The sequence below is a fragment of the Wyeomyia smithii genome, chromosome 2, assembly GCF_029784165.1.
Source record: "Wyeomyia smithii strain HCP4-BCI-WySm-NY-G18 chromosome 2, ASM2978416v1, whole genome shotgun sequence".
In the NCBI taxonomy this organism is placed as follows: domain Eukaryota; kingdom Metazoa; phylum Arthropoda; class Insecta; order Diptera; family Culicidae; genus Wyeomyia; species Wyeomyia smithii.
In genome coordinates this window covers 122,491,914-122,504,126 of record NC_073695.1, presented here as the reverse complement: position 1 = coordinate 122,504,126, position 12,213 = coordinate 122,491,914, and positions in this window count along the sequence as shown.

Genomic DNA, 12,213 nt, shown 5'->3' with positions numbered 1-12,213 from the left:
CACTCTTCAGACATTATCGGCTTCAAAACACGTCGGGGCGCTAACATCGACTCGGAACACTACCTAGTGATGGTGAAGATACGCCAAAAACTATCTGTTGTGAACAACATACGGTACCGTAGCCCGCCAAGGTATAATCTCGCGCGACAACCCGATGTCGCGCTTCCTCTCGAAGCAGCAGTGCCAGAAGAGGACGAGTTGGAAGAAACCCCTATTAGGGGTCTGCTGGAATACCGTCAAGCCAGCCATCAGCAGTGTAGCGGAGAACGTCTTAGGTCGCAAAGTACCGAGTCAACGTGACGAATGGTTTAACGAGGAATGCCGGCAATTAGACTAAAAGAACGCAGCGCAGAATTAAGAGCCGCGCAGAATTAGGGTGCCTCACGGTACAAACGGAAGCGCAGACAGCAAACCCAGGAGTACCGCTCTCATGAAACACGAAAGTTCTATCAGAAATTCAACGCATCCCGCAAAGACTTTGTCCCGCGAGTCTAAATGTGCACAGGAATAAGAATAGGAATATCTTGACAGATGATCGAAAGGTAGAGACAGCACTTCGTTGAACATCTGAATGGTGCACAGACAGAATACCAGAACAGCGACGCAAGAGACTCTGTCGGTGCAGCAGCGACGGAGATGTGCCACCCATCGACTGTCATCACTAATCACCAGATTTGTGGGAAGTTACCAGGCCAATTTTATGGAGGGTCGGTCCACAATGAACCAGATTTTTATTCTGCGGTAGATCCTTCGAAAATACTGCGAATGCAGAGTCCCTACGCATCATCTCTTCATCGACTTTAAAGCCGTTTATGATACGATTAATCGTGAATACTCGACGAGAATGGCTTCCTCAGGAAGCTTATCAGACTGATAATGGCTACGATGGAGGATGTGCAGTGTTATGTAAGGATTACGGGTGGTCTATCCGACCCATTCGGATCCCGCAGAGGACTTCGACAAGGTGATGGTCTTTCCTGCCTGCTGTTCAATATTGCGCTAGAAGGTATAGTGAGATGAACGGGAATAGACACGCGGGGTACGACTTCCGTTAAACCCGGTCAATTAATCTGCTTTGCGGATTACATGTACACTGTCGTCAGAACATTTGAGGCGGTGACAGATCAGTACACCAGACTGTGTACTGTATAGCAGAGAAGATTATATTGACGATAAATACGTCTAAAACTAAGTACATGCTAGCGAGTGGTGCTGAGCACACCTAGGTAGTGTTGTGATAATCGACGGAGATGAGTTTGAGATAGTCGACGAGTTCGTCTACCTTGGCTCAATCGTGGTTAAGAACAACGATACCAGCCGTGAAATTAGGAGACGAATTATCAGCAGGTGTCGTGCCTACTATGAGCTTCACAAAAAATTACGGTCGAAAAGTTTAAGTCCCCGCCCAAAGTGTACCTTGTATGAAACGCTTATTAGACCGGTTGTTCTCTACGGGCGTGAGACGTAGACAATGCTTAAAGAGGACCTGCGAGCGCGTGGAGTTTTTGAACGACGGGTGCTCGGAATCATCTTTGGCGGTGTGCAGGAGAACGGAGTGTGAAGACGAAGAATGAGCCATGAGTTCGTGCAACACTACGGTGAACCCAGCATCCAGAAAGTGGTCAAAGCTGGATGGATACGTTGGGCAGAGTGTTTGCATTTGTGAGAACGACGGACAAATATACTGCAAAATTGGTTCTCACCTTGAATCCGGTTGGTATGAGACGAAGCGCTAGGTGGTTAGGCCAGGTGGAGCATGATCTGGCAAGTGCGGGGTGCCCGCGTGATTGGAGGCGGGGCCGATCAAGTTGGCGGAATTATATTATGCAGGCCTTGTCTTAGCGCGTAAGGCCATTTATATAAGCAAGTAAGTAAGTAAGTAAGTTGATAAGTAAGTAAGTAAGTAAGTAAGCAAGTAAGTAAGAAAGTAAGCTTTTAAACTATTCCTGTGAATTCTGATGCACCTAGTAAATGCAGAAGTGCGTCAAAAGCCCACAGAGTAATTGCTCGCCGGGCTCGTCACTTCTACCTTTGCTTGCGGAAAACTCATTTGGGTTTCTGGAAAAGTTTTGTTTGCTAGAGGCACCAAAATTCAGAGAAAAATATAATCTTTAATTTTTTCTAGTTTCAGCTCTAGGGCAAAACTAGTGTTATTAACTTTTTTCTACCAAAAGTGAACTGTTTAATATTGATCATAGACTCTATAAATCTATTGTTGTTGCAATACTTAAAACAGAAATCTCCCAGATTGTCTCGAACTATGATGCTGGCCTAACAAGCTAGTCGTCGTAGGTTCAAGTCCCGGCTCGGGAGAGACTGTTAGTGTCAATAGGATCGTAGCACTAGCCTCGCAATTGTCTTGTACACCAAACAGTTGGCTGCGAAGTCTGTGTATAAATAAACAAAAGGTCGAGTCCCGAATCGGAATATAATGTACGCTAAAATACACACATAACTACATACAGGGTTTTTGAAATAAAATACTCATAAGTTAAAAAATTAATAAAAAGCAAAGCCTACATTCCGATTCGGAATTTGAACTTCTGTTTACTATACACAGACTTCGCAGCCAACCGTTAAGTGTACAGGACAATTGCGGGGCTAGCGCTACGATCCTACTGACACTAACAGTCTCTCCCGAGTCAAGACTCGAACCTACGACGACTGGCTTGTTAGGCCAGCATCGTACCTCGAGACCAGCTGGGAGGCTCTCAAAATTAAAACTCTGAGAAAATCTAGACAACATTTTCTACAAAAATTGTTTATTTACTTAGGAAAGCATGTTTCTGACTAGTTATGTTCTGTACTTAGGTACTGTGTTTTTCCTGTGATATTTTATGTTGATGCAGCGTTGCGTGGAACGTGTGCAAAGCGTCGCAAAGCAGTGTTTGTGTGTAAAAACTTCCAGGGGTAAAAATCATTGAATTGTTTATGTTATCACTTAAACAACTCAATGATGTGTGTTATTTACATTAAATAGTAAACAGTTGTTTTGAATAGCACCCTTTTTTAGAAAGTGAGATTTACATTCGTCTAGCAATGAGACAAGTAACGAAAAGTATCAGGAAAATCTATTCGAACGAAACAATATGAAAACCATATTACATATCCAGAATCGTGTATACCACTTCCGAAAAGTTTTATTTTCTGTTCAACTACAATAAATTTATATTTGCTGTGGCGATTTGGCTTAACATTTTAAATTTTTAAACAAAGCAGTTTCGCAAAATGATTTGAAAAATAGCGAAGTCGTTAAATTGTTAATAAAAAATATAGCAACCGCTCATTAGCAGAACGACAATTTAGTGCAATCATTCCAACGAAATTCTAATTATTGTGTATGAATGCTGAATACCTAAATAAGATGTAAGTATTGATATCGTACAAATGATTTTCTAAGTAAAACAGCTGATTTGCGCTTTGTATCAATCAATTTTTAGCTGTAATAGCTCAAGTGTACTTATGATTCCCTAAAAGTGAGTTTTAAGAGATAAATTATAGCATTTGCATAAACACTGAAACGAATTGGTAGCAAGTACAGTAATTCGCATTCAAATTGAATTAACAAATTGATAGCAAGTAAAGTGTTCCGTATTCAAATTAAACAAATGTGATTTGATTGCACCCAGCGTGCGAACACGCTACAAAGAAATGATCCCTTTAAGCTGAGAGAGTATCCCTTCGGCAAATAAATCATGGTCAATAAAATTGTGTTCATTAGTTTTATCACCGAAATTCAATTCCATTTGTGGTAAGTAAGCTAGACGTCTCCCCCACTGACGAAACATCCGACGAACAAATCCCAACTACTTTACGAAGTTCAAAACTGATTCTCATTCTCTCACATCCTCGAAAATAAATCCATTCTTCTTCTGTTTTGTGTTTCAATCGAACAAACTATCTGAACCGGTCACCGAGTTGTCCACATTCGAAAGGCATGTTTTCGGCATGTACTGGATGTTTTACATTCAATTTCTTTGTTAGGCAAAATAGAATGTTTGCGTCGATTAATTTAGTAAGCTCCAGCATAGTTTAGTGGCAAAGGTTGAATTGATTGGGAAGTTGAAGAAAGAAATACTCCAAGCATTCTGAAATCCAGAAACGATGTTTCTTTGAGAGGGTTCACTGTCCTGGGGTTCACCCTTTTTGAGTAGGAAAAGAGTATGTGGCGTAATAATGCAGACTACAAGCTCTGTAAAGGTTGTACATACTACTAGGACTTACTGCCATTAAGAAGGAGCTCTCCTTCAGATGCTTCCGGATTGTAAAGGAAATGGAAACCTCATGACTGCTATCACTTCTCTTCGCGCCGGAACAGGGCGACCCAAAGGCGTTATGGTTTTGTTATTCAGTGAACATATTCCTGTGGGTGAGTTAAGGAGTGGGTCAACTCTTCGGGCTATGCAGCAAATAGGGTGATAGTAAAATGGGTTCTTCGTAATTCACTCTCAGTGGTATGTATGTTGTTTTGCATAAAATGGTACCGATCGGGTTTTGATTGTTGCCTGTGGGATTGGGTAGAAGCGGAAAATGTTGGAGCGGAATAAGGGCTTGAATAGAATTGTGGGACACCAGGATATTCCAGCAAAGTAGAATGTACATATCTAACCTATAGCGTGTTCATTTGTGCTCCCCCGATGTTGAGCTGTCTATGAAAACTGCTTTGTATTCAATAGAGCATCGTAATGGGCGCAGATATTTATACGAGGTGGAATTTATCACCCGCAATTTATTCCGTGGCCGAAAAACCAGCAAAAGATTTCATAAAACATTTTATTACAGAAAACAATTTATTAATCTTTCCTGCGTAAATCTTGGTGAATTGTTTTATCGTTGGCGATAAATTTTGTGGCCTCGAATTCAATTAACGTTCGTCGGCGGGAAATGGGTGGTCTAAATATAATATACGAACAATCCTTGCGCAATTACATAATATTGATTGTGTTGATATCGAGAAGTTCGAAGAGATATTTTAGGCTGTAATAACTTATGAAGCTGTATAAAACAACGTTACCTTGAGAATCTAGCAGTTATTCGCGAAGGGCACAGAAATCAAATTCGTTACATTCTAGTTGGTTTTTTCCTAAATAAACAATTGCATATGCATAGGAATATTTGAAATCACATGAATATTACCTTCGATTACTACTGCTGGTCTTTGTTCCACGTTTTGACCCGTTGGAGTGAAAGGGTAGCATAAGTAATTGCTTCTCACACAGGATATTTTGGCTCGGTAAAGAATTGCTTTTCAGTTGATAACGTGAGTTTTAAACCGGACACTTGGCAGTGGTACCTACCAACAATTCTAAATCAAAGGCGTCAGCGTCCGAAATTGATAAACATAGCCGTATCGCAGCGACCTGTTTGCCAAAAATAGATATAAAATTCAATAGAATATCCTCAACACGGTTTCATTATAAGCGCATGCAATTTAGCTTTTAATACAAATTTTATGCATGAGATTTGGGTATTTAGTGGGAGTGTTAGCTTAAATCCCTTGGTTTGGTTCTTTCTCGTCCATTCGCGGTCGTTCACGGTAGGTTTGGGAAATGAAATGCGCTTCCGTTGTGCAATTCAATCCGAAAGACAATTGTGCAAAGGGACACAAGTGGATCGCGTATGTGTGCGCGCACCCATTATACACGCAATATACAAATCCTGGTCGCGAAGTACCCTGCCCTTAGCCATGATTCCATAGCACAGAGCTGCGGTCGGTGTTATATTATGCTGTCATCATTGGTGCGGAAAAATATCATAACTATGCAAATGGATTGCTTTTTGTCCGAGGAGCTTCCTGCTAGATTAGACTGGTCAGCTGCAACGAATGGAAAGGTAGTATTGCTGCTTTGCCTTTTAGAAAACATTCTTCCGCTTCATGATATAGTTTAGTTTTTTATTTCCTAGTACAAAATAGTTCGGAATGTACCAGTTTTAGTGAGTATTTTAGGTTGATATAATGACGGAACAGATAAAATCAGAAGAAACGGAAGAAGTCAAATTTTGTTGAATTTCATGATATTTTTGAAGAAGTATATACCTATGACATGAAGCTGCGATTGGACAGGTAGAGTCAATTAGATACGGTAAGTTGAAATGAGAATTTACCATCCTGTAAGGATTTCCTACTGCGACCACGAACGTTGATCTATGGTGATTATTGCCCGGTTGTATCTGTTGTATTATATTATTAGTAATACCTTATTATTTTTCGTGCTTGTATGTATGCATTTTCCTTCCTGCTACGCTTACTTTTGACGGTGTACAATACCCGCTGAAGTTGAAAGTCTCGACCAAATACTAAGCGACTGTGGGACGCTGGGGTTGAAGAAGTTTGGCGCAGTAACTTGAAGTTGGCATGCAGAGCATTCGATCCGCCATAGCACTGCTGTAGCGCTACTATTAGGGCTCCGGAGCGTAGAAATGACTGGTTTGAATACAAACAGTTAGTGGAGAAGAAGGACACAGTACGGGCGAGAATGCTGAAATACCAAACGAGGGCGAACGTGGAACCATACCATATGAGGGTAAACGATGGAAGATATTGTGTGTCCCATCTGCAAAAACAGTGACAAGCTGGAGTACTGCAATTATCAGGTAACCACTGTGCTGAACGCCGCTTACAAGGTACTTTCCGAAATACTTTGTCGTCGACTATTATCATTTGCGGAGCAGTTCGTGGGGCATAAGCAGGCCCGTGCTACCACGGATCAGATATTCGAGAAATGCAGCGATTACAACGTGCCACACATCATCTAGCCATCAATTTCAAATCGGCATACGAGATCAACTATGGCAGATTATGCACGACCACGGTTTTCCGGACAAACTAATGCGGTTGGTAAAGGCGATGGTCACGATTGGTAACGCGATGGTCTGTCGTGCCTAATTTTCATTATTGCTACGGAGGGTGTGATGCTTCAACTGTTGGCTTCACCGACCGATCATCAAAGGTTCAAGAGAAGATAATGCTAACTTCCCACCTTGAGTTCAAGTTGATAGTGATGAAATCGAAATGGTCGACAAGTTTGGGTATCTGAATTCACTGGTAACCGCCGAAAACGATACCAGCGAAGAAATGCAACGGTGCATTATAAAAGAAAATCGCACATACTTTGGTCTCACAAGCTCCGGTCGAGCAGAATTCGTCACCGCACCAAGCTGACTATCTACAGGACACTGATAAGACTGATAGTGCTCTACGGCCATGAGAAATAAAATATACTTGTGGAGGACTAACTCGCCCTAGTAGACTTCGAGCGGAAGGTGCTGTGTGCCAACTTCGGTGGACTATACATGGAGAACGGAACGTGAAGAAGCCAAATGAACCACGAACTGCAAGGGCTACTTGGCTAGCCATCTATCATCCACACCGCAAGGATTAGCAGGTTACGGTGGGCTGTGCATGTTGTAATGATGCCGGACGACAGCCCGGTGAAGATGGTTCTCGTCTTTGATCGAGACGGAGCGGGCAAGGTGGACTTACGGACAGCGGGCAAGATGAACTTACTGGTGCCATGCAGACTGCAGCACTAGAATGTCAGAAAATATATATAATTCAAAAAAAAAAAAAAAAAGATTTCGTTGCATACGGTTTAATTTTTTTCTCAGGGCATAACGCTTCCCGTAGCTCGGGGCAAAAGGACTCTTTGTAATTTTTTTTTGTTTACATTTCATCTCGTTTACAGCATTGTCCGGAAGTCCAATCGGCGATCATGGACCGTTCAACACATACGATCGGTGTCAGAGGCAATCAAAAACGGTGTTTTCAAAAACCATGCCGCTCGAGTGTATAGTATTACAAAGAAAATTATTTTGCCATTATTTATTAGATGAAAAATGAGCCGTACTGCCCAAATATTGTAGTGCATTCTGCCCCGTGGACGGGGTGCATTTTACCTCATTTGCATAGTGCTTCGTGCATTTTGTCTCGATTGACGACTTTCATAAAATATTCTATAATGTATTAGCATCAGACGCGAACGAATGAACGAATAAAAAAGAGTTTTTATAATTTGATCACTATAGAAAACATACTTATATTTTGAGTAGTGTAGAAACAGTAAGAATATACTCTGCTTTCGTTAACTGATGCTTTCTACCCCAGGAACCCCTATGCCAATCTCGCCAAATAAAACATTGTCACAAGTGCTTCATTCAAAAGAATCAAAAAGTTGATAAATTTTCACATTATTTTTATTTTTTTATTATTTTTTGACACTCCAAAAAAGGTATGAGTAACACAACACAGCACTTGGCAATAGGAAAAAAAACAAAAACAAAAAAAAAGCCGGATAGTATGTAGTTGCCTTAAACTGTGTTGAACATTTAGTTTCGAATCTTAAGCCTTCAAGACTTGAAGTTATATGCAGAAAGTTCAGAAAACTTTTCAACTTAACCCACTTTGCCTACTTTTTATTTTATTATAATTTATTGTGAGAAAGGGACTAGTGCTCCTTGTTATATATTTGTATTTCGCTGTCCACATTTTATACCTACTTCCTTTCCCCAAGCGGTTGCTGGAATATTATACACATTAATACTCGTTGCTTGTTCATAGTTGTACACTTTTGGTAGCTAACAGAGAATTCCTCCTCAGTCTCCTGGCAATCTTTTGTTGGATAAATATAAATGATTTTCCAAAGCAAAAAGGATAGAGAATTCATTTGAGATGTGCTGTTATATGGTTCCGCTCTGACCGTCCTATGGGACTTTTAGTGAACACTGTCATTTTGATCTGGCTATTATGGCAGATAATAAATAACCAGTGGTTGTTGGAAAACATAGTGAGTTTATCTTCCGGGCGCGTAGGGTTTGGAAGCTTAAGGGCCGGAAATTGAATGCTTGAATAAAGGGTAGGTAATTGCCTATGTGTGCGTTTATTACAGCTGCTCGTTTGAAAACATTTTGGTAATTACATTTGAAGTAATTTGATTGAAAATAGCAATAAATAAAAAAGGACTGTTCTTCATACAAAGCTTTATAAGTACTAATAATTTAATCAACCAGACGCATTATTAATTGCTCGATGATAAGCTAAACAATCTATTTATTTGCTCAACTTTATCAACACGAGACCAGCTCTAGCTACTGTTGGTTATCACAAATAAATGTGCGTATCATTTTATCAGCCATAAGCAATCTAATAAATTTCAATCATTCCCCACCACGATGGACAGAAGTCCCAAAGCATATAAATAATTCTCCCATATCGAATGAAATAGGTATTTTCGTGCTCCATCAATTCTTTTTATTAAATGTTTGAGTAAATACTTCACATTGACATCAAAAATGTTTATCATTTTGCTCTTCCATCCTACTTTTCTGGAATAACCCTAGGTTTCTGGGTGTGCATTTTTCAAATGAATATCAGTCAGATCTATATCTTTGCAAACAGCGATTGCGATTTGGTGGTGGACGACGGAGCATAAGAATTTGTGCAAACATCCCGGAATGGTCCTTTTGCACGGCTTTCTTTCCTTTAGCTTGGTTTGGTCTGTGAATAAACCAGCCATCCTCTCGATGGGCATTTCGTCACCGTTTACCAATCTGACATTCGACCAGAGAACCGAGGGTTCACTTCATCAGTGTTCCTGGCGAAAAGTGTATACTTCCGACTCGAATGAATGTTTGCGCATATCCTTCAAACGCAAACGAAGTTTGAGTGTTTGTTTCACTGTACAGCAATGTAATTAACTTTTAATTACTACGATTACCCACGTAGAGATCTGTTTCTATTCTGGCAGCTTTAATTGATTGTGTTTTTTGATCAGAAGTTATGACTGAATCAAATGTATTGGTAAATGAGTCTTGTCAGTTCTACAAGCATTTTTAGATATATGATATCAAATTATTATAAACGGAAATTGTGCAGAAAATATACAATGGCTAGTGTCTTTCGATAACAATGTAATCATTCATTCATTTATTCATTTTTTATTCATTTATTGTAATCATTTATTTTTTCGGACTAGGTGGAGTTGGTATTAGAATAATGACATTTTGTAAGATTTATCCATGGGAATTCCGTGACTTACTTATGGTAAATTTGCCTGTCTACAGGTGCTAATTTAACTTCAAGATAAACACTGCGGTATAATGAAAGCCTACAAAAAACTATTATCAGAGTAAGCTTAAACGAAAACATCGGGGAGAACGTTTTCGAAATAGGAGCAGGTTATCTTCTCTATGTTCGTTTAGCTAGATGTTTTCATTAATTTGCCAAATGAGCATCTTTCCACATCATCGGATAATCCTTTTTGCTGGACTATACTTTCTCTGCTTAAAATACCTCCAACAAATTTCCATAAAATCACCTTTGACGAAACATTAGCTTCAATACAGCATACAAATCGACTCATCCTAATTATTTATTTGCATACATAATAATTAATTCCATTAAACTTTGTATTAGAACGGATTAGGAGTACCGGGCTGGAAAAGTTTTTAAAAGAGAATGCTACCCGCTAACTGCCGATCTGCTCAGTTACTCTTAATTTCCCACGCATCTTCCCTCTTTTTGGTTCCTCTTTGATGCTTCCTTTATTGTTGCCCCCCGCTTGCGGCTCGGTTTTGTGGTGGTTTGTTCTTCCCGATGCTTTTCGGGTTTTGTTTATTTAACTATTTTCGAAAATTACCTCGTTTATCGGTTTAATGGCGAGAGGTTTAACTCCTTCTTATATTTACCCTCGTTGTTCAGTTATGGAGGGATGGCAAATCGCGAAGATATCTGGTTTTAGTAAGTGTAGAAAAATAAAGTTTGGCTTGGGGCTCGGGCTGGCCGTCTGAGGAAACGATGTGAGGAAAGGCGCTCAGTGTTTCTTCGAGTTAACCCAACCGTTTATTATTACCTATCTGAGTAATTTAGAAAACTGTTATTGATAAAAATTTAGTAGATGCTTTTAATTATCCTCATAACTTTAAACGTCAACTGGTTTGGTGATGAATGGTAGGCCACTGCCAAAGCACACTTGGGAAAACAAATTAACTATAAAATATGAGGCTTGAAGATGTAATATAAAAATATACACAAATGTAAATAACACAATGCTTAATCAATCACTGTCCTAATCATATTGATTCCCACACACCAAGCCGAACATACTTTTTATAATATAAAATATCTGCATTTTTTGTTCTTTTGACAAAAACATGCTACCTTAATTGTGCATTGGTTGCAAATTTGATGTCATCAAGAGAGACGAAAGGAGTGAACTGCAAAAACCTGAAATACCGCAACAAAAGGATGCAATTTAGTAGCCACAGAGCAGTTTGATTTTACATTTTTCACACCATCGTTGCAACATGTTCTCATCGGCACCTTCGACTTCCTCGTTTTTGTGTGCACTGTCCTCAATCAGAACTAACGCTGCGAGAAAAAAAGCGGATCAGAAATAAACATCGACCCAAGAACGTGAAATTGTACGCAATCGCGCGCAAAAATCTATTGTTTTATTTGGATTGCTGTCGTTTTTTTTTTTTTTTTTTGTACGACGCTACGGTTCTGGAAAGCTTCACGGTTTAATTTATGATCGGCCAGCATCGATTTGTTTCAGTCCCCACAGTTGTTCTTTGCGGTTGGTGGACACTGTTTTACCACCTTGAAAGCAGGAGTTGATTATTGTAGGGATGTCTGTGTTTTTGGAATAAGCATAATGTTTTCGCCTTTCTCCTAGAAAGGTATAGCAATCACTTGCAAAACCGAAAGTATAAGGGCCGAATGGCATATATCAATCGACTCAGCTCGACGAGCTGAGCATTTTCTGTATGTATGTGTGTGTGTATGTGTGTGTGTATGTGCAGATTTTTATTCTCACTCACTTTTCTCAGAGATGGCTGGACCGATTTGCATGAAATTAATTGCAAATGAAAGGTCTCGTTGTCCCATAAGACCCTATAAAATTCATTGTAATCGGATTTTCAGTTTAGAGGTTATGTATCAAAATGTAAAAATCATGAAACATCATTATCTCGAAAACTACACAACCGATTTGAACAAAATTAGTTTCAAATGAACGGGCTACCTAAAGTACCTTTAAATTTTGAATTTCATATAGATTGAACATGTGGTTCAAAAGTTATGACAAGAAACGTGTTTTGAAGACTACTTAATCTCACTCATGTTTCTCAGAGATGGCTGAACCGATTTTCATAAAATCAGTGTCAAATGGGAGGTCTAGTTGCCCCATAAGACGTTATTGATTTGTTTTGCAATCA